This window comes from Brachyhypopomus gauderio, chromosome 1 (assembly GCF_052324685.1).
Source record: "Brachyhypopomus gauderio isolate BG-103 chromosome 1, BGAUD_0.2, whole genome shotgun sequence".
NCBI lineage: Eukaryota > Metazoa > Chordata > Actinopteri > Gymnotiformes > Hypopomidae > Brachyhypopomus > Brachyhypopomus gauderio.
In genome coordinates this window covers 25,184,590-25,204,641 of record NC_135211.1, presented here as the reverse complement: position 1 = coordinate 25,204,641, position 20,052 = coordinate 25,184,590, and the positions used below count along the sequence as shown (strand labels likewise).

At 45.9% G+C, this 20,052-nt stretch overlaps 1 long non-coding RNA gene across 1 annotated transcript; it reads right to left on the bottom strand.

Annotated features, from left to right (window-relative positions):
* Positions 1-596: 596 nt before the first annotated feature.
* Positions 597-16,595, bottom strand: LOC143514166 (uncharacterized). Its single transcript, XR_013130778.1, has 4 exons — positions 16,468-16,595; positions 15,699-15,891; positions 12,885-12,994; positions 597-1,469 (listed from the first exon to the last, which is right to left on the bottom strand). It is a non-coding gene; the product is annotated as an uncharacterized LOC143514166 (long non-coding RNA).
* Between the last annotated feature and the right edge of the window lie 3,457 nt (positions 16,596-20,052).

Below are 20,052 nucleotides of genomic sequence, written 5' to 3'. Positions count from 1 at the left end.
TGATGATATAGAGTATACACCAGTCACCAATAATTAAGGGACTGTTGATTGTTGGACATAAAATGTTAGAAATTTGAAAACAATTCCTTGGCTTCAGTCTGGAATTCTCTATGCATGAAACTATTTTTGAGCATATTTGGCTTAACAAGTCAACTTGATCTGAAGAGTTATCTTCTTATCTTATCTGATCTAAAGTGACAGAAGCACAAGCTAACTCCCAGCAGGGAGCTAGACATCCTTGTGGCATGTTGTACCAGGACACACATTACTGACCAAGCCCACACACATCCATAGGAGATGACTGTGCAAGGCTTTTCAAATGTAGCCCCTAAAAGTCTATACTGACTTTACCCATTTGCTAATGTTGTAGATCAGGGGTGCCCACAGTTTTCAGCTTGCGAGCTACTTATAGGATGACCAAGTCAGAAAGATCTACCGGGGTGGCGGCGAACGTAATTTGTTGAGCGGGGGGGGGGGGGGGGGGGGGGGGTGGCGAACGTAATTTGTTGAGTGGATTGCAGATTGGCTACCGTGAATGTCAATCAAAATACAACAGTCAGTGCAGATGTGCGATTCATCTACTACTATTTTATGTGACGCGATTTTATTCCTTCGCGATCGACCGACACGTCCGACGTAATGAGCACCCCTGTTGTAGATGGTGTTAAGACTGAAATGGTTGGAGCTTGGCTCATTATGCTTTCGTTCACTGTCCTGTACCTCCTTCAGGCATCCACCAGCTTCTCTTCCTCTGAGTCGTTATATAGTCAGTATCACAGTTAACTAGATGTTACCATGGAAACCTAATACCAGTAACCTTCTCTTACACTGCAGCCTAGCCGAATTCATAAAATAAAGGGAACACCACTAGGTAATGAGGATTGTATTTTTGAGTTCCATATCTAAACCCAGCTGAAGTGGTACAATCAGCTGAATCAGCCGACAAAGCTCCACTTCTGGAGCTTCTGGCTCCGAACAGTGTTTTTTCCTCAGCTTGGAGAAGTATAGATTTGGAACTCAACCACCTCATAAGCAACAAAACCAGTGGCCCAGACACCTCTTTCAGCAGTGTGATGTTTCAGGAGGGTGAGAAGTTCATTAATCCTTTTTTAGTAAATAGTTTATTATCTTCTCCAGGAAGCCCTCACCTTAAAGTATAAACATAATAACTTCAGACTTTAAAAAGAATATCTCAACTCAGTGAAAGCTCTCTTGATGGCAAGTGTTATCGGCCTCTGCAGCATCCCCTGATGTGCATGAGTAATACGACAGAATCATATTTCTGTTTCACCTGCTGCCTCCTCTGGGATTTCTCATCAGGTTCAGCATCTGGCAGGGTCACAGCAGTCTCTCCCACCCCCATATCCTCTGATCAGACCTGTTCTGTTTCTGCGCTTCGATTTGGGCACTTGTGATGGCAGAATTTCATGCTTGCCTTATTGTCGTTCCACGAGGTTGACAGGTGTCACCTGTCAAGACAAACCAAAATGGCAGAGGAGAAATGGGGACACAGAAGGTAGCACAACAAACATGGATCACCATAGAGTTGCATAAGGCATTGACAATTAGGTTTTTTAATACTACCTGAATATACACTTATGAATATAGTCCGAGGAACTGAACCCATATTTATGTGGATATGTGGATACCACTCCATCAGGGAAAGTCTCTCAGGACTCGTCCCTGGAAATGCTATGCTATAGCAACTGGAACGCGCATGGAGTAATGGGATGAGTCCATCCACTAAGGAACTGCTGACCAAATATTTTGTTATTCAGGTCTCTATTGTTTCAGTCTTCATCCTGTTTTTCCAGCACTGATAGACTTTGGAGCTGAAGGAAATTTCATCTAAGCCCTCACTCTCTTTGCCTGGCTGCTCTAGACAGAAGATCTCTTGGACAATGGTTTATATCACACTGCACAGAACCCATTCACAGAACATCATTCAGAACATTTATCCTTTTTGTTATACAAAACTCAGTTTCCCATAGTCTTAGTTCTCCCTAGGCTAGAACATCATGAACATCTACTGGTCTGATAAAGATATTACAGGCTGGTCTCAGTTTTGTTAACAATTAAAGGATGCCACGTATTTCACCAAATTGGATCTGAGAAGTACCTATAATTTAATCAGCATGAAAGAGGGAGATGAGTTGAAAACCACCTAGGGGGCATTATGTACAAGTACAGGTATGCGTTTTCCAGGCATTTAAAAATTATGCCCTGACAGATATCATTGGACATTTTGTGATCGCCTACAGAGGCAATATCCTTATATATTTTTCTAGATTTTGCTACTCATATATATCACTGTAAAAAAAATCCTAATTTTATGGAAAATAACTGTAAATATTTAATGTATTTTAAAATTTTTTCCCAATTGTATACAAAACTTTGTAAAATTACAGACATTATTTGTAATTTGACAAAACGTCTTTTATTTTAAGTATTATGACAATAATTACAAGTTACATGCTTTTCTCCTTTTTTTACAGAAAAAATACAGTATTATTTATACGGTATTTTTCTGCTTTCTTAAATTATACACAGATTTATTTATGTAAGCCAACGTTAGCTAGTTAACTAGCTAGTTAGCCCAGTCTAAAAACACATTTCACTTGAATGTTTCATTTGATAAAGATGTAAACAATAAAATATTAATATCTAATATTTTCCGATGCATTAAAATACTTTTTCGGTCTAATTCGTTCACTGTTAAATACATAATGGGTTAAATAATGCTTTATCAAGTCTTTGTTATAAGTTTCATTGAAATTTAGCTAACATAACTAGCTATGTCGCTAGATTTAGTTACTCAAATTCGGTCTCGGTCTCATTTTGAATTAGTTTTAATGTGAGGTGAACCTTGAAATAGTTGAGCATTTTTCTGAGGTAACATTAAGTCTAATTTGCTAGGAACGTCGCCGACTATTCTATCGCTAATGATTAATAGTCACATTAAATGATGTACAAATCAATGTGCTTAACAGTTCAGCTTTCTCCATATGCCTCTCATGTCGCATTTTGTAGTTGATGTAATTTCTACATTTTTAGCACTCTGGATCTGGATTTTGAGTGGCAGACATTAATGGGTTTTAAAAAAATCCACCTCCATCACGTTCTGCGGTGGCTGAATATTGTACCGTCCGCCAATGGGCAGCGTCAAGGGGTGGAGTCTACAGGCCTCCCAGCAGGCCCTGCGGTGAGTTCCCTGTTTCCCTGGATGTGTGTTAGTATTCCCCCTCCCTTTGCCCCTTTGAATCAGTGTATTTGGCACTTGTTTATGCTTTTAGTGTGTTGCTTATAAAATAACATTTCGCCAACGTTGGTGTCATGGCTCATTCTGGTCCTTCTGACTCGATGCCGCCGTTACAATATGTAATGAATATGAATAGACTTAAAACCAGTATTTTTTTGTCAAAACCTTTTCAGATTAATGGAGAAAATCCTATGCAATTAAAATTAATGTTGCAGCTGGACCGCTTCTCAGTTAAGCTAATGCAGATCTGCACTGAAGAAAGAAAGGGTGAAGGAGACCAGGTATGGTTTGTGTAAAAAATAAAAACACCATTATTGGGATCATTGTGAAGATTTTGTCCATTGCATTTTAACCCTTAGGAAATTAATATGCTTTCTCATATGTTAAATATGTAAATCAAAAAAACAATATGCACCAAGGTTTGCCTACAATTTGTTTACTGTACAGAGCAAGAACGCAACACAGCCCAGAGCAAGAACGCAACACAGAGCAGGAGCACTAGCTCACAGTACAAATCAATCTGGCCATTATGTTGAGGTGAGTGACTCTCCCTGCTGCACCACTACACTGGATCTTGGGGATCCCCCATGTTCTGGACTGGGTTCATTGTAAAAGTATTCTATGTGTTATTTACCTTTCTTGCCACTAGGTGGCGTTTGAGATTTACGGTAAGCCTGTGACGTATATAGAATGTGACCGTTAGTTTTGTTTTGTTTGTCAGACCAGTTTTGAACACGGAAGATTTACATACATATTACATACATTTACATTTACATTTACATTATGTAAATTATGTAATTTACATTACATACTTACATATTTGCGCTCATCGTCGTGTGAAATCACTTGTAGAAGCAGTATTTTCATGGATATGTTTATGTATAAACATAAGATGTGTATATTTCTGCACAGTTTGTAATTTTATTGATGTAACCGTTGTTGATCATTTAGCATCTCGCTATTTCATATGTTAAGCTAGTTAGTATCTTGTTAGGCTAGTTCTAGGCTTTATGCTTGAAGTAGATGTACTAGATATGTTAATAAGTACATATTTTTTGCTGATTGTGTGTCTTATTTTGCTTCTTTATTTTAGTTTACCCCTTTGCACTCTGTTGGTTTGAATAAATTCTCCAAATCCAACTGGTGCGTTGTAGGAGTCATCTGTCTGTCTAATTAAGGAAGGGGAACTCTTTAATGAGGGCAGAACAGTAAAAGACGATGCTTCTACAACAGTGAGTAAGATATCCTGCCTGTTCTACATCTACTAGTGTCAAGATGTCAGCAACAGGGGAAAAGAAGTATGAAACGAGATCAGAGTGTTCTCATTCATCAAATATAACAAAATCATCAAAGCACTCTGTAAGATCTGCAGCTAGCTTTGCTGCAATAGAAGCACGAGCTAAAGCTGAAGCCGCACGGGCAAGGGCATTGCATGCGCAGAGGGAAATTGATATTAAATTAAAAAAGGCTCAACTGAAAGTAGAGGAGACGCGTCTCGATGCCACATTGGAGGCTATACAGCAAGAGAAGGAGGCTGATGCTGCTTGTGCCGAAGCTAATGTTTTTGAATCGGCAGTGGATTTGGCTGCTATGGGGGAGCTCACTAGGGTTTATAATGTCGACCAAGGGTCACTCTGTCATTCAGTTGAGAGAACAAAGAAATATGTTCAAGAACAGTGTGCTTATATTAAATCCAATGCGAGCACTGATGACCCAGAGCAGGATGTAAAGGCTGCCTTAACTTCCTCAGCAGCTGCTAACCTCAACTCTGGGGATGATTTCCAGAGACATCACAAGCTACTAAGCCTAAGTGAGACACAACGTCTGTCCGTAAAAGCCACAATGCCAACGGTAACAGCTGCTCATTCAAGGCGGCCGCCAGTGCAATTCACACCGAGAAGTGAAGGAGGCCATGTTGCACCACACCCAGCATCTGAACCAAGGAACCGATGGACGCCCAGGCAAGATACAGGGGATTATAGTTATCCACGGAGAGGAGAACCCAGTGCTGATGCATCAGTGCTGGGAAGGTTCTTAGCTCGCCGTGAGCTACTCACAGCTGGACTCACAAAGTTCAATGACAAACCCGAAAATTACTGGGCTTGGAGGTCCAACTTCTCTAACGCCGTTGAAGATCTGGGTCTGAAACCTAGTGAGGAGCTTGACCTTCTGATTAAATGGCTTGGTCCAGAGTCGACGGATCACGCTAGGAGATTGAGGTCAGTTCGTATCAATGACCCAAGTCAGGCCCTCAGTATGGTCTGGCAGAGATTAGAGGAGGTTTATGGATCACCAGAGGCCATGGAGGCGGCTCTCTTCCACAAGCTTGAACAATTCCCTAAGTTCTCCAATAAAGAACCCAAGCAACTACGAGAGCTAGGCGACCTTCTCCTGGAGATACAGGCAGCCAAAGAGGATGGGTTCCTGCCTGCCTTAGCTTACCTGGACACTGCGCGAGGCATTAACCCTATCTTGGAAAAATTGCCGTTTAACCTGCAGGAGAAGTGGATGGTGCACGGTACTAAGTATAAAGAAAAACACCACGCCATCTTCCCACCCTTTTCTGTGTTTGCCGACTTCATTCGTTCAGAAGCAAGGATGAGGAACGATCCGAGCTTTGCTGCAGCAGTGCCCCACAATACGCCACCTAGAGGGGAGAAATACTCACCTAGGTCAGCTAAATCCGTAGCTGTGCATAAAATAGAGGTGGCCAATCACCCCAAGGAGAGCGAGACTAAGGGTTCAGGCAACTTTGATAAAGAGTGTCCCATACATAAAAAGCCCCACCCCCTATCTAAGTGTAGAGCCTTTAGAGCAAAACTGCTGGACGAGCGTAAGGCCTTCCTTAGAGAAAATAGTATTTGCTTCCGTTGTTGTTCTTCAACCTCTCACCAAGCTAAGGACTGCAAGGACATCATCCAGTGCTCTGAATGCAACAGCGACAAGCACATCGCAGCCCTTCATGCCGGTCCTGCACCATGGTCGACAAAGCCTACTAGCGGCTCCTCAGAAGAGCATGGCGGGGAGGAAGAAGGACTTTCTTCCGCTTCAGTCACTACCTCAATCTGCACAGAGGTCTGTGGAGACAGCGCAATTACTAAGTCATGCGCTAAAATTAGTCTGGTCTACGTATATCCTAAAGACCGACCTGAGGAGAAAAGGAGAGCATATGCCATCCTGGACGACCAGAGTAATAGGTCACTAGCCAGGTCATCATTCTTTGAGATGTTCAACATAGCCAACGACACTTCTCCTTACACACTCAAAACCTGTGCAGGTGTGTCAGAGGCTGCCGGCCGCAGAGCCAGGGGGTTCATCGTGGAGTCGGCTGATGAAAAAAAACAGTCTAGCTCTACCTACACTCATTGAGTGTGATCAACTGCCTGACAATAGGGCAGAGATACCTACGCCAGCTGCTGTGATGCACCATTCACACCTGAAGTCCCTCACCTCAAAAATACCTCCTCTTGATCCGGAGGCCGAGATCTTACTCCTTTTAGGAAGAGACATGATCCAGGTGCACAAGGTTCTTGAACAGCGCAATGGCCCCCCACATGCTCCCTTTGCCCAGCGATTAGCCCTCGGCTGGGTGATAGTAGGGGATGTGTGTATTAACGGCGCACACGCACCCTCGCCTGTGAATGCCTACAGAACTTATGTTCTTGAGAATGGGCGTCCCAGTGTCCTTTGTCCCTGCCCCAACAAGATCGAAATCAAGGAGAAGCTCAATCTCATTGGCCAGTTTCAGGATCCTTCATTCTCCAATCAACCGTCCCTGCCAAATGACAAAACCCGACTCATGGGGAAGTTCATTTTCTGTCACACAAGAGATGATGAGAAGACGGCCCCATCTATGGAAGATATTGCCTTCCTGACAATTATGGAGAAGGAACTGAAACAGGGTGATGACAACAGCTGGGAGGCTCCTCTCCCCTTCCGGAGCCCACGCCAGCGTCTGCCAAACAACTGTGAGCAGGCAAGGACTCGTCTTGCTGCAGTTACCAGGACGCTAAGGAAACACCCAGAAAAGAGGGAGCATTTCATTGAGTTCATGAGCAAGCTCTTTGAGAATGGTCATGCTGAAGTAGCACCACCTTCCCCACCAGATGAGGAGTGCTGGTATCTACCGTTCTTTGGAGTATATCATCCTCAGAAGCCTGGGCAGGTGAGGGTGGTATTCGACTCCAGCGCGCAATACCAAGGGGTGTCCCTCAATGATGTCCTTCTTACGGGCCCAAACATGAACAACAGTTTGCTCGGGGTATTGCTACGGTTTAGGAGGGAGCCAGTAGCAGTAACCACTGACATCCAGCAGATGTTCCATTGCTTTGTAGTACGTGAGGACCATCGGAATTTTCTGCGCTTCCTCTGGCATCGTAATAATGACCTGGATGATGATGTCATTGAGTACAGGATGCGTGCACATGTCTTTGGAAATAGCCCGTCACCGTCCGTAGCCGCATATGGGCTCCGAAGAGCTGCTGCAGAAGGAGAGAGGGAGTATGGAAAAGAGGCTAGGCTATTCGTTGAGAGGAATTTCTACGTTGATGATGGCCTCCTGTCTGTCTCTTCAGAAGAGGAGGCCATCACTCTTCTTCACAATACTCAATCCATGTTGGCTATCTCCAAACTCCGGCTTCACAAGATCTTATCTAACAGGGTGGGTGTGATGAGAGCTTTCCCTTCTGACGACCTGGCTAAAGGGGTGAAAGACCTGGATCTTAGCATAGATCCCTTTCCCATGCAGAGAAGTTTAGGGGTGAGCTGGGATGTTTCAGATGATGTGTTCACCTTCCGCGTTGCTGATGGAGAAAAGCCATACACAAGACGTGGGGTCCTGTCGACAGTAAACAGTCTGTTCGACCCATTAGGTTTTGCTGCTCCTGTGAGCATTCGAGGAAGATCCATACTGAGAGGGCTTACCACAGAGTCATGCGACTGGGATGCCCCTCTTCCTGAGGAAAGGTACAGGGAATGGAAACTGTGGAGGGACTCTCTAAAGGAACTTGAACAGCTCAAGATCCCGCGTCAATACACCTCCATCTCTCTCCGCCAAGTAAGTAATAAGGCCCTGTGTGTATTCTGTGATGCTTCCACCACTGCTATAGCTGCTGTTGCTTATGTGAGGACAGCCAATACGAGTGGCGATGCGGAAGTTGGGTTCGTGTTTGGCAAGGCCAAGCTCGCTCCACGTCCAGAAACCACAGTCCCAAGGCTCGAGCTGTGTGCTGCGGTCCTGGCTGTAGAGATTGCAGACACACTTGTAGATGAGATGGACACCATCTTCGATGCTGTGACCTTTTACACGGATAGTAAAGTGGTCCTAGGCTACATCCACAATGAATCAAGACGATTCCATGTTTATGTGAGCAATAGGGTGCAGCGAATTAGGAGGTCAACAAGCCCTAATCAATGGAAGTACGTGCCCTCCGGCCAAAACCCTGCTGACCACGGCTCACGAGCAGTCCCTGCAGGCAGTCTAACTCACACCACATGGCTACGCGGACCACCATTCCTGTTGACAGCTAATGAAGTTGAACCAACGTCTAGTTCCTTTGACTTGGTCGACCCTAACTCTGACTCTGACATCCGCCCGCAGATCACTTGTCATTTCAACAGGGTTACCACTAAGCAACTCGGCCCTACACGTTTTGAGAGGTTCTCCAGCTGGCGGTCACTCAATCGAGCAGTTGCTAAACTTGTGCATGTCGCCCTCTCCTTCACACAGGGGAGCAGCTGCAAGGGTTGGCACATGCATGAAGGGCCCAATCCTACAGAAGACTTGGAGGAAGCGAGAAACATCATAATATGGGCGGTCCAACAAGATGCCTTCGCGGAGACTTTGGAATGCATTAGGGGAGGAATAGACATTCCCAAGCAGAGCCCGCTCCTTAGCCTGTGTCCTTACCTTGACAGTGCAGGCATCCTCAGGGTTGGAGGACGCTTGTCCAAGGCAAACATGGGTAGCAGAGAGGTTAGTCCTGTAATCTTACCTGGGCAGAGCCATGTCACAACCTTGCTAATCCGGCATTATCATGAGCAGGTCCAGCACCAAGGGCGGCACCTCACCGAGGGTGCGGTGCGAGCGGCAGGGCTGTGGATTATTAGTGGGAAACGTCGTATCTACAGCATCCTTCATCACTGTGTCACATGTAGAAGGCTACGCAGGAAGATGGAGACTCAAAAGATGGCCGACTTACCTGCCGACCGCCTAAGCACAGATCCTCCCTTCACATTTGTGGGTGTGGACATCTTCGGACCATGGATGGTCACAGCACGGCGGACCAGGGGCGGATTGGCCAGCAGCAAAAGATGGGCTGCACTTTTTACGTGCATGAGCACCAGAGCCACACATATAGAAGTTCTGGAGTCAATGGACTCTTTGAGTTTCATCAACGCTCTACGACGGTTCTTCTCACTAAGAGGGCCAGCGAAACAGATCAGGAGCGATTGTGGCACCAACTTCGTCGGCGCCTGTAAGGAGTTGCAGATGGACTCTGTGACCAGCGACAAGGAAGTGCAAGGATATCTCGGTGACAATGGGTGTAAGTGGATCTTCAACCCACCACACTCTTCGCACATGGGGGGCAGTTGGGAACGACTAATCGGACTGGCGAGGCGGATCCTAGACGCGATGCTGTTGAAGGCCGGCCCAGAAAGGCTCACGCACGAGGTCCTGACCACGCTCATGGCAGAGGTCTCAGCTATTCTAAACGCCCGCCCTCTGGTTCCTGTGTCGACAGACCCCAACTCCCCATTCATCCTGACGCCTGCAACACTTCTCACGCAGAAGGTTGGTGCCCTCCCTCCTCCCAAGGGTGAATTCGACAAGAAGGACCTCTACGGCAAGCAGTGGAGGCAGGTCCAAAGCCTCGCCACCACCTTTTGGCATCGATGGAGGGCTGAGTACCTCCCCACTCTGCAGAGACGCAGGAAGTGGAGAAAGGAGACATGCAATTTGAAAGAAGGGGATGTTATCCTCTTGAAAAATGACCAGTTGCAGAGAAACGACTGGCCCATGGGCATCATCATCGAGACTTTCCCCTGCGCGGACGGGAGGGTAAGGAAGGTGGAGGTCAAGACTTTAAGGGACGGGTCAAGCCAGACCTTTCTGCGGCCAGTCTCTGAGGTCGTCCTACTCCTCTCCCCAGAGACTGATTAGTGTTTATAGTACCTAAATTCACCTGGATAAAGGTGGCATCTTTTTAGATACCAGGCGGGGAGTGTTCTGGACTGGGTTCATTGTAAAAGTATTCTATGTGTTATTTACCTTTCTTGCCACTAGGTGGCGTTTGAGATTTACGGTAAGCCTGTGACGTATATAGAATGTGACCGTTAGTTTTGTTTTGTTTGTCAGACCAGTTTTGAACACGGAAGATTTAACAGCTTACATATTTGCGCTCATCGTCGTGTGAAATCACTTGTAGAAGCAGTATTTTCATGGATATGTTTATGTATAAACATAAGATGTGTATATTTCTGCACAGTTTGTAATTTTATTGATGTAACCGTTGTTGATCATTTAGCATCTCGCTATTTCATATGTTAAGCTAGTTAGTATCTTGTTAGGCTAGTTCTAGGCTTTATGCTTGAAGTAGATGTACTAGATATGTTAATAAGTACATATTTTTTGCTGATTGTGTCTTATTTTGCTTCTTTATTTTAGTTTACCCCTTTGCACTCTGTTGGTTTGAATAAATTCTCCAAATCCAACTGGTGCGTTGTAGGAGTCATCTGTCTGTCTAATTAAGGAAGGGGAACTCTTTAATGAGGGCAGAACACCCCACGTCCTGAATCTCTCTTCACTGTTTATGTGTTTTCTCCAAGATTAAGTGCTAATTCACAGATGTCATTGTCATGATTCAAAATAACAGAGAAGTCTGATCCCTTTTTGAAATGGCTTTGCAGTTTTTATTCTTTGATGAAAACTGATGTCCAGATGTATAAGCTTTACAAAGCTCTGTAGGTTTTCAAAGGGACTCAGATAAGGTGAACGTATCACATTTTTGTCTCTTTGAAAGAGCTTTGTTAACCTGCACACTTGTACCCTAGACATCAATTGTTTTCCAAGGATGAACTTTGAGTAGTAATTTCAATATCAATAAATTTTCTACCTGCAAAGATTCAGAATCTAACCAAGTAAATGATAATTCAAAGACTTATCATTTATACCAAATCATGGTAAATATTTCAGCTCATAAGAACTATAATATTTGTAATGTTATTGGCACAAAATTAACAGCAGCTAACTTTGGATTTTGTCTGCAACTTTTTAACAGGCAGACTTCTGCTTTTCACTTCTGAGAGGCCAATGACCAGATCCTGCAGATTTCTTCTCTGCAACATACGGAGAATACGACCCTTTCTTTCACAAGAAGCTACCCAGGTGCTTGTACAGTCTCTCTTCATCTCTAAGCTGGACTACTGCGACTGCTTACTTATGGATCTTTCTCTATGGGTCATCAGACCTCTACAACTGATCCAGAATGCAGCAGCACGACTGGTCTTCAATCTCCCCAAGTTCACATGTCACTCCAGTGCTGCATTCTCTTTACTGCCTTCCAGTAGCTGCATACATCAGATCTAAAACCTCAATGCTTGCCTGCAAAGCCAAAAATGGACCAACCCCTCCCTACATGATGGCCATGGTCAAAGCCCCATCCAAACCTTGAGTACTTTGAACCTCAAGTACGGCTTGGCTTAAAACGCCATGCTTAAAGTCTCACGGAAAACAAACTTCAAGACCTGTCCTGGCTCCGAGATAGTGGAATGCGCTTCCATTGTTGAACATTATAAGTTGAACATTCCTTCATTCATTCATTCATTGGCTGTCCAGACTGCAGAGTCCTTAGCAGTCTTCAAATGTAGACTGAAGACTCATCTGTTGAACAGACTAAATCTCTAGTACTTGTCATAGTTATTTCGGTTGTATGATATAGTACCTATGTGAATTTGTATTTCTTGTAGGTATCCATTTTAATTCCTGTAGTTTAGCAATATTCAGCCTATGTTTTGTGTACCTCTAGGTATTTGCATTGATTTCTGTAGTTTAGTAGTATTCTGGTCCAAGGGTATCTTGAATTCTGACCTATCTATGTACTATTTAGAATTAATTCTGTGAACAGATGGCAAAGCACTTTGTAAGGCGCCCTGGATAAGAGCATCTGCTAAATGCCCTACATGTAAATGATAAGGAGTGTATCTTTCATTTCACATCAGTGTTATGTGTTTGTAGTTGTGTTCAGGCTACTGATATTGGTGATGGAGGAAGACACTGAGTACATTCCTGGGGATTTAAATGATTAAAAGTGATGATAGAGGACATTGAGGTGCTCAACATTGGTATAATATAATTTTTCATTTGTATAAAATAACTTTGCAGTTTGCATTGCACATTTGAGTTTGTCCTGGGAGTCATGAATATGGACAGGAAAAATCTGTAAAATTACGGTATTTCTCTGCAGAACTTTTTGTACTGTCACTTTATTGAAAGTGCTTAATTGTACTAATTCAGGGGAAAGTTGTAAAATAAAGGTATTTCTCTGTGTGATGGGGTCAGAGACTTGACCCATCACATGGACTGCACTCTAGAATATATACATATGTATGCAGATTAATAACTCACCAGCTGTCCTGTGTCTTCAGGGGAGGAGGACCGTCTTCCAGGGCTTCCCTGGTGCTGGCCGGTAGAGCCCACGGTCGGCAGTAGAGGGGGGGAGACGGGTCCTACTGATCCTGTAGGAGGAGGACAGGGGAAGACAGATCATAACCATGTAGAATGTGATGTTCAACAAATAATAGCATACCATGTTCACGCATATGATAGATGTTCCAACAGGCGACGCGTGTGGTCCCGCTCCAAGGTGTTGGTACGGTCTAACAAGGTTGGGGGCGGGGCTATCCGTTTAAAAGGCCGAACTGAAGACCTATCGAGAGGACTTCCCGGAGGGGTAGCGAGTGTGCCCCGACATATTGCCAGAGACTTTTTATTGCACAGCATTTTACTGATGTTTTATTGGATCCAAGGGGTTATGTTCACATCTGTTGCACTAATTAAAATCTCGGGTGAAGCCTACTACGGAGTCAAGCCTGATCTTTTCGGGGAGAACCCTGGTCTCTCAGAGTGTAGATCGTGGAGTCGCGTCTACCCCAAGGCACATCCCCACAAATGGTGGCAGCGAAGAAGTCTTGTAAGTTTGTAGAAATAAGGAGCAGGGGACGGCTCGTATAAGTAACAAAGTCAAGACAACCCCGTCATTGAAAGGATGGCTCCAAAGCGACCTCCCGTAGTGCACAGCACAGACCAAAGCGACCCAAGGACGGAAGAAGACGATACGACGAGTCGACAAGTGGAGATAACGCCAAGCGACTCGGGCAAAGACATTGAGCGCGTATGCAGTATGCTACAAAGTTTCATCACGGAGCAGAGGGCTAAAGATGAACACATGCGAAGCGAAACAGCAAAAAATGAACAACGGTGGCGCACAATGCAGCATCAGTTTAACTTAATACAGGAAGAAGTGCAAAGAAGGCATATAGAAAGCGGACATGAAGCCGGGGAAAGTGGTGAGCTATACGAAGCGACACAGTCCCAAATTCTCCGGAGTTCTTATGCTGCTGGTGGAGGACGGAGAGGAGTTTCAGAATTCCCGCACCAGCATCAACCTTGCACGAGCGAGAGATGGCCAACTCCAAGGATGCCAATGCTCAAAGATACAGATGATATAGAACATTTTATGACAACGTTCGAGCGGATGGCTCAGGCAGCCAAATGGCCGATAGGAAGCTGGGCCATACACCTAGTCCCACTGTTAGACGGCAAAGCCCGAGCAGCCTACGTCGCCATGGACGCTGACGACACAGGCGACTATAGTAAAATCAAACAGGCAATCCTAAAGAAGTACGAAATAAACAAGGAGACCTACCGCCAAAGGTTCAGAGATTGTACGGTCCAGGATGACGAAACTCCGAGAGAACTATTCACCAGGCTTAAATCGCTATACGAAAAGTGGAAGACACCAAGTGAAAAAACGAAAGGAGAGATCGGAGAAACGATTATCTTGGAACAATACCTGAGCATGGTGAGTCCCGAGTTAAGACGCTGGATTGTCGAGAGGAGCCCATCGTCTGCAGAAGACGCGGTGGAAATGGCGGAAGCATTCGCGGCGGCGAGACTGGCTGACGGAGATTTCAAGCTGGGGAATCCCAACAAACAACGCCACCGCTTCGAGCCAGAGAAGTGAGGGGCCCAATGGATGTCCTGAAAGAAGCTTGGGAAGGACACGATGGAGAGCAGAAGATCAATGTGCTCTCGCACGTGCTTAAGATGAGAGACAAGATGGTTCAGCTGACTGAGATGGCCAGAGACAACATGGAGGGAGCCCAGCGACACCAAAAACAGTGGTATGATATGGTCGCAAAGGACAGAGAATTGCAACCAGGCAATAAAGCACTTGTTCTTCTCCCCACATCTGACACAGGTCTGTTGGCTAAATGGCAGGGACCATACGAAGTACTGCGGAGGATAGGTAAGACTACCTATGAACTACTTCTCCCTGAGAGGAAGAAATCAAGACAAACCTTTCACATTAACATGCTAAGAGTGTGGCGAGAGGGCCAGCTGAATCCAGCGGAACAGTTATGGGTGAGAGCAGTTGGAGAGGAGGAAGAGCATGAAGAGCAGTATTTTCCTAGTATAGGAGTGGCCAGTACCCCTCTTGATCTGTCACACCTCAACACTCAACAACAAGAACAGCTTACGAGCATAATTCCACCAAACCTCTTTAAAGACGAGCCGGGCAGAACAAGCATCATGCAACACAACATCCGTCTGCTGAAACCGGATCCACTCAGACAGACGAACTGCAGAGTGCCAGCACGCCTGATTCCAGACTTAATGAGGGAAGTACAAAGTATGCTAGAGTTGGGAGTGATAGAACCGTCAAAGAGCGAATGGTGTAGTCCTGTGGTGCTGGTACCCAAGAAAGACGGGGGCCTGCGATTCTGCATAGACCTCTCTAAGCTCAACGCCGTGTCTGCTTTTGATCCGTACCCAATGCCAAGAGCAGATGAACTGATTGAAAGGCTAGGGAGAGCAAAATTCCTTACAACACTGGACTTGTGCAAGGGATACTGGCAAGTGCCACTCAGCGATGCAGCCCGTGAACTGACTGCCTTTCGAGTGCCGTCTGGTCTGTACCACTTCGTGGTGATGCCATTCGGTCTGCATGGGGCGGGCGCTACGTTTCAACGCCTCATGGATGAAGTGCTGAAGGGCACCGAAGGGTTTGCGGCTGCCTACATTGATGATGTTGTGATATACAGTACTAGCTGGGACGAGCATGTGCAACATATGCAGGTGGTCCTACAGAAGATTGCAGAGGCAGGTCTGACAGTCAATCCATCTAAGTGCTGTCTAGCAAGAGACACTGTTTCATACCTGGGTTATGTCCTAGGGGGTGGTGTAATACGTCCACAGGTTGACAAGGTGGAGGCGGTCAGGAGTACGCCGGTTCCAACCACAAAGAGGCGGGTGAGATCCTTTTTAGGTCTGGTGGGCTGGTACCGGAGATTCATCCCGGATTTCTCCACTAGGGCGGCGCCACTGACCAACTTGACCAAGAAGGACAGGCCTCAGAAGGTAAAATGGACAAAGGAATGTGATATTGCTTTTAACAATCTCAAACAGTGTTTGTGTGCAGAACCAGTTCTGTGCAGCCCCGACTTCGAGAAGCAGTTCGTGGTCCAGACAGATGCATCGGGTCATGGCCTGGGGGCAGTGCTGCTTCAAGGCGATGCTGATGCACGGAGACCAATTCTGTTCATTAGTAGGAAGCTGTTTCCGAGGGAGATGAACTACTCGACAGTGGAGAAAGAGGCTCTAGCCGTGAAGTGGGCCCTCGATTCTCTGAAATACTACCTGATGGGGTCTGATTTCATCTTAGAGACTGATCATCGTGCACTGCAGTGGATGCAGAGGATGAAAGACACCAATGCACGGATTACCCGGTGGTATTTGTCTCTACAACCTTTTAAGTTTCAGGTGCGGTACCGGAAGGGGACTCAAAATGTGCCTGCAGACTTCCTCTCACGTCCCTCTACCGAGTGACTAGCTGAAGGGGGGGGGTGTGTGATGGGGTCAGAGACTTGACCCATCACATTGACTGCACTCTAGAATATATACATATGTATGCAGATTAATAACTCACCAGCTGTCCTGTGTCTTCAGGGGAGGAGGACCGTCTTCCAGGGCTTCCCTGGTGCTGGCCGGTAGAGCCCACGGTCGGCAGTAGAGGGGGGGAGACGGGTCCTACTGATCCTGTAGGAGGAGGACAGGGGAAGACAGATCATAACCATGTAGAATGTGATGTTCAACAAATAATAGCATACCATGTTCACGCATATGATAGATGTTCCAACAGGCGACGCGTGTGGTCCCGCTCCAAGGTGTTGGTACGGTCTAACAAGGTTGGGGGCGGGGCTATCCGTTTAAAAGGCCGAACTGAAGACCTATCGAGAGGACTTCCCGGAGGGGTAGCGAGTGTGCCCCGACATATTGCCAGAGACTTTTTATTGCACAGCATTTTACTGATGTTTTATTGGATCCAAGGGGTTATGTTCACATCTGTTGCACTAATTAAAATCTCGGGTGAAGCCTACTACGGAGTCAAGCCTGATCTTTTCGGGGAGAACCCTGGTCTCTCAGAGTGTAGATCGTGGAGTCGCGTCTACCCCAAGGCACATCCCCACACTCTGCAAATCTATTAGTGCTGTAACTTTATTGAAAGTGTTTAATTGTAATAATTCAGGGAAAAGTTGTAAAATAATGGTATTTCTTTGCAAAATTATTAGTGCTGTCACTTTTTAAAAAATGCTTAATCATAATATTTCAGGGAAAAGTTGTAAAATAATGGTATTTCTCTGCAAAAATATTAGTGCTGTCAGTTTATTAAAAGTGCTAAATCATAATAATCCAGGAAAAATCTGTAAAATAACGGTATTTCTCTGCAGAATGTTTAATGAATTTTTCCACTTAATTTAAATCAGGGTTTTTCACTTTAAAATTAAAGTTTTTGTCTGCTGCTCCCAGTCGTTTACCGTTTTTTCAGGATTTTTTTTTTTACAGTGTAAGTTAGGTTTGAGCTTAAAAAGCTCTTAGAGAAATGGGAGAGAAATGTGAATTCCACCAAAGTTCCATTGCTTTTTTAGGATATATTACTGGATTAAACAGTGTTACTATGGATAATCACAAAATCCAGGCCATAACAGACTGACCTACTCCAATGTCAATTAAGGAACTACAAAGCTTTCTAGGATTTGTAAACATCTGCTGCAGGATCATTGGGAATTTTAGTAAAAGAGCTGCTCCTCTCACTGCTTTGTAGGCTTGTCACGATACTAAGAATTACAACTTCGATACGATACTTAAAAAAATATTGAAATTCGATACCATTTTCGATACCAAAGTCAGATACGGTGCTAATTTCCGTTTTAAAGCCTTTTTATTTTTTTTATAAACAAACAAATGAATGTTGCTTTGTGTTTGAAAATGCTTGAAATTGTAACTTCATTTCACAACAAATATCTGTCTGACTGAACAGTTCTTTTGTGTTAACAAATACGAGCATCTTGTAATTCCAGGATGAAACATGAGAGAACGTGAAGACGTTACGATTGGGCGTTTTGAAAATAAACAACCATTAAATAATGTGATAAAAAAGCGAATAATTTCGAGTACATGTATAAATATTTAACTTATCCCAACAAACATGCGACGTCAGAAAGACGTTAAAATCAAGTCTGTATCACGTCGGTCAGTCCAGACCCATTTTTGCATGTCTGGTGGACGTTCAAAACTGGTTCAAAATCTGACAGTGTGACTAGGACCTTAACCTTTTAACTTAACATGAACGTCTATGACGAGTTTTCTATCTGAACGTTTGACTAGGACCTTTATTGGATGTCAGGACGTGCAAAAACTGCAACTGAATGGCAGTAATAGATGTTTAAAAAAGACGTCGCTAAAACTTTCATTCTGGCTTTTCAGTGGACGTCTTTTGAACGTCTGACGAAGTGTCTTTGCTCGTGCTGGGAAATATTGAAATGGACCTTGAAAGTGACACACAAGTGTTTGAATTCCACAAGGTGTATGAACCCTGCAAACATCGAATTTTGTAACTTCGCGCGCGCCGCGCCTCAGCGCAATGAACAAAGTCATGTTTGCAGGGTTCAATTCAAGCGCTTGTACCAATATTTCCCAGCACGTTAAACTTAAAAAAAATTTTTTTTAAATAAATAAATAATAATAATAAAATAAAACACGCAACCAGCTCAAATGACCACTGCAAAGAAGTACAGAAAGTAAACCAAATACATATAGTACAGATGAGTGCGATGTATGGGTGTGTGTGAGTGTGTGTTTATGTGCAACCTAGAAGTGCAACATAGGATCGATGTATGGAATGTACTTACCAGCAAGGGTGGGTAGCTGCGACAACATTCCCCCAGAGGCCAGAGGCGGGCTGAGAGAGACCCGGGAATCCCACCCGCCCACGGCCCCCCACGGAGCGGTGGAGTACCAGAGCCGCACTTCCCAGAAACCCTCACATGCCCGCCCCCGCAGGCGGGAGAGAGAGACCCCGGACAGCGCCCCACCAGTCAAGGAGCGCAGGTCCAGGGGAACCAGAGGGAACAGAGCGCCTCCCCCCCAGGATGCCCCCCCCCCCCCCCCCCCCCCCGGCAAAGCCACGGCACCACGCGCCCGGAAAGCCACCCACCACCCGGCAGGGCCCACCTCCCGCCGAGGAGCACCCGGCCGCCCCATACCACCACCGCCCAGGGGAGCGGGCCAACCGCACCTACGCCGGGGGGCCAAGCCGGACTCCGGAGCCCCAAGGCGCCCCCCTCTGGAGTGGTGCAGTAGCCTCAGGGGAGCGTCCGGGAGTGAACCGGGCACGACCAGCCCCGACCCAGAACCAGCTGTCCTCACCCACACACCCAAACCCACACTACATTCGCCCCTATACACCCCCACCATGCACACACCCACCCCCACACACACACACATACACTCAAATTCACCCTCACACCTCCAAACCTGGCCATATGTCCCCTCCCTCCAACACGCACTCATTCATCCACCCATTCAGAAACAAGAAGAAAACAAGGACAGAGACACACACTTATCCAGACTAGCACACCCTCTGCGGCAGGGGCAAATGGCTGGACCAGCAAGGACCGGTAGTGGTCCTAGGAAGCCACCAGCCCAGTCCCGTGCCAGCAACCCCCCCCCCCGCCCCGGCAGGGAGCAGGAAGCGGGTGAAGGAAGGCCTTCCCACCCCTCCACCCCCAGTGTTGTGTGTAGGTGTTGGTGTATATGCATGTGTAGTAGTGTGTGATACTATGGTGCAGTTAAAATTGAGGGGACAGGTGCTAGGACAAACGTGAGTGCATGTCCACACCGTCCCCTCAAAGGCCCTCAATGTCTAAAGTGCAGTAAAAACTGAGGGACAGACAGTGGTGAGGAGACGGGTGAACCATGGCAGCAGGCCCACCTCGTCAACCTCTGGGTACATGCCTGTCCCCAGAATGCTAAATGAGCAAGGATGTGTGTGTGTGTGTGTGTGTGTGTGTGTGGGGGGGGGGGGGGGGGGGTGGGTGGGAATGCTTAGGTCCAGAGGAAAGGGTCCTCTGGAAGAGGAGAGCCAGCTTGCTAGCTGGCTCATTGAGCACCGAGCTTCGCTGCCCCCCCAGCTCAAGGCAGGGAGCGGTCGACCCGGGGAGACCAGGGCGGC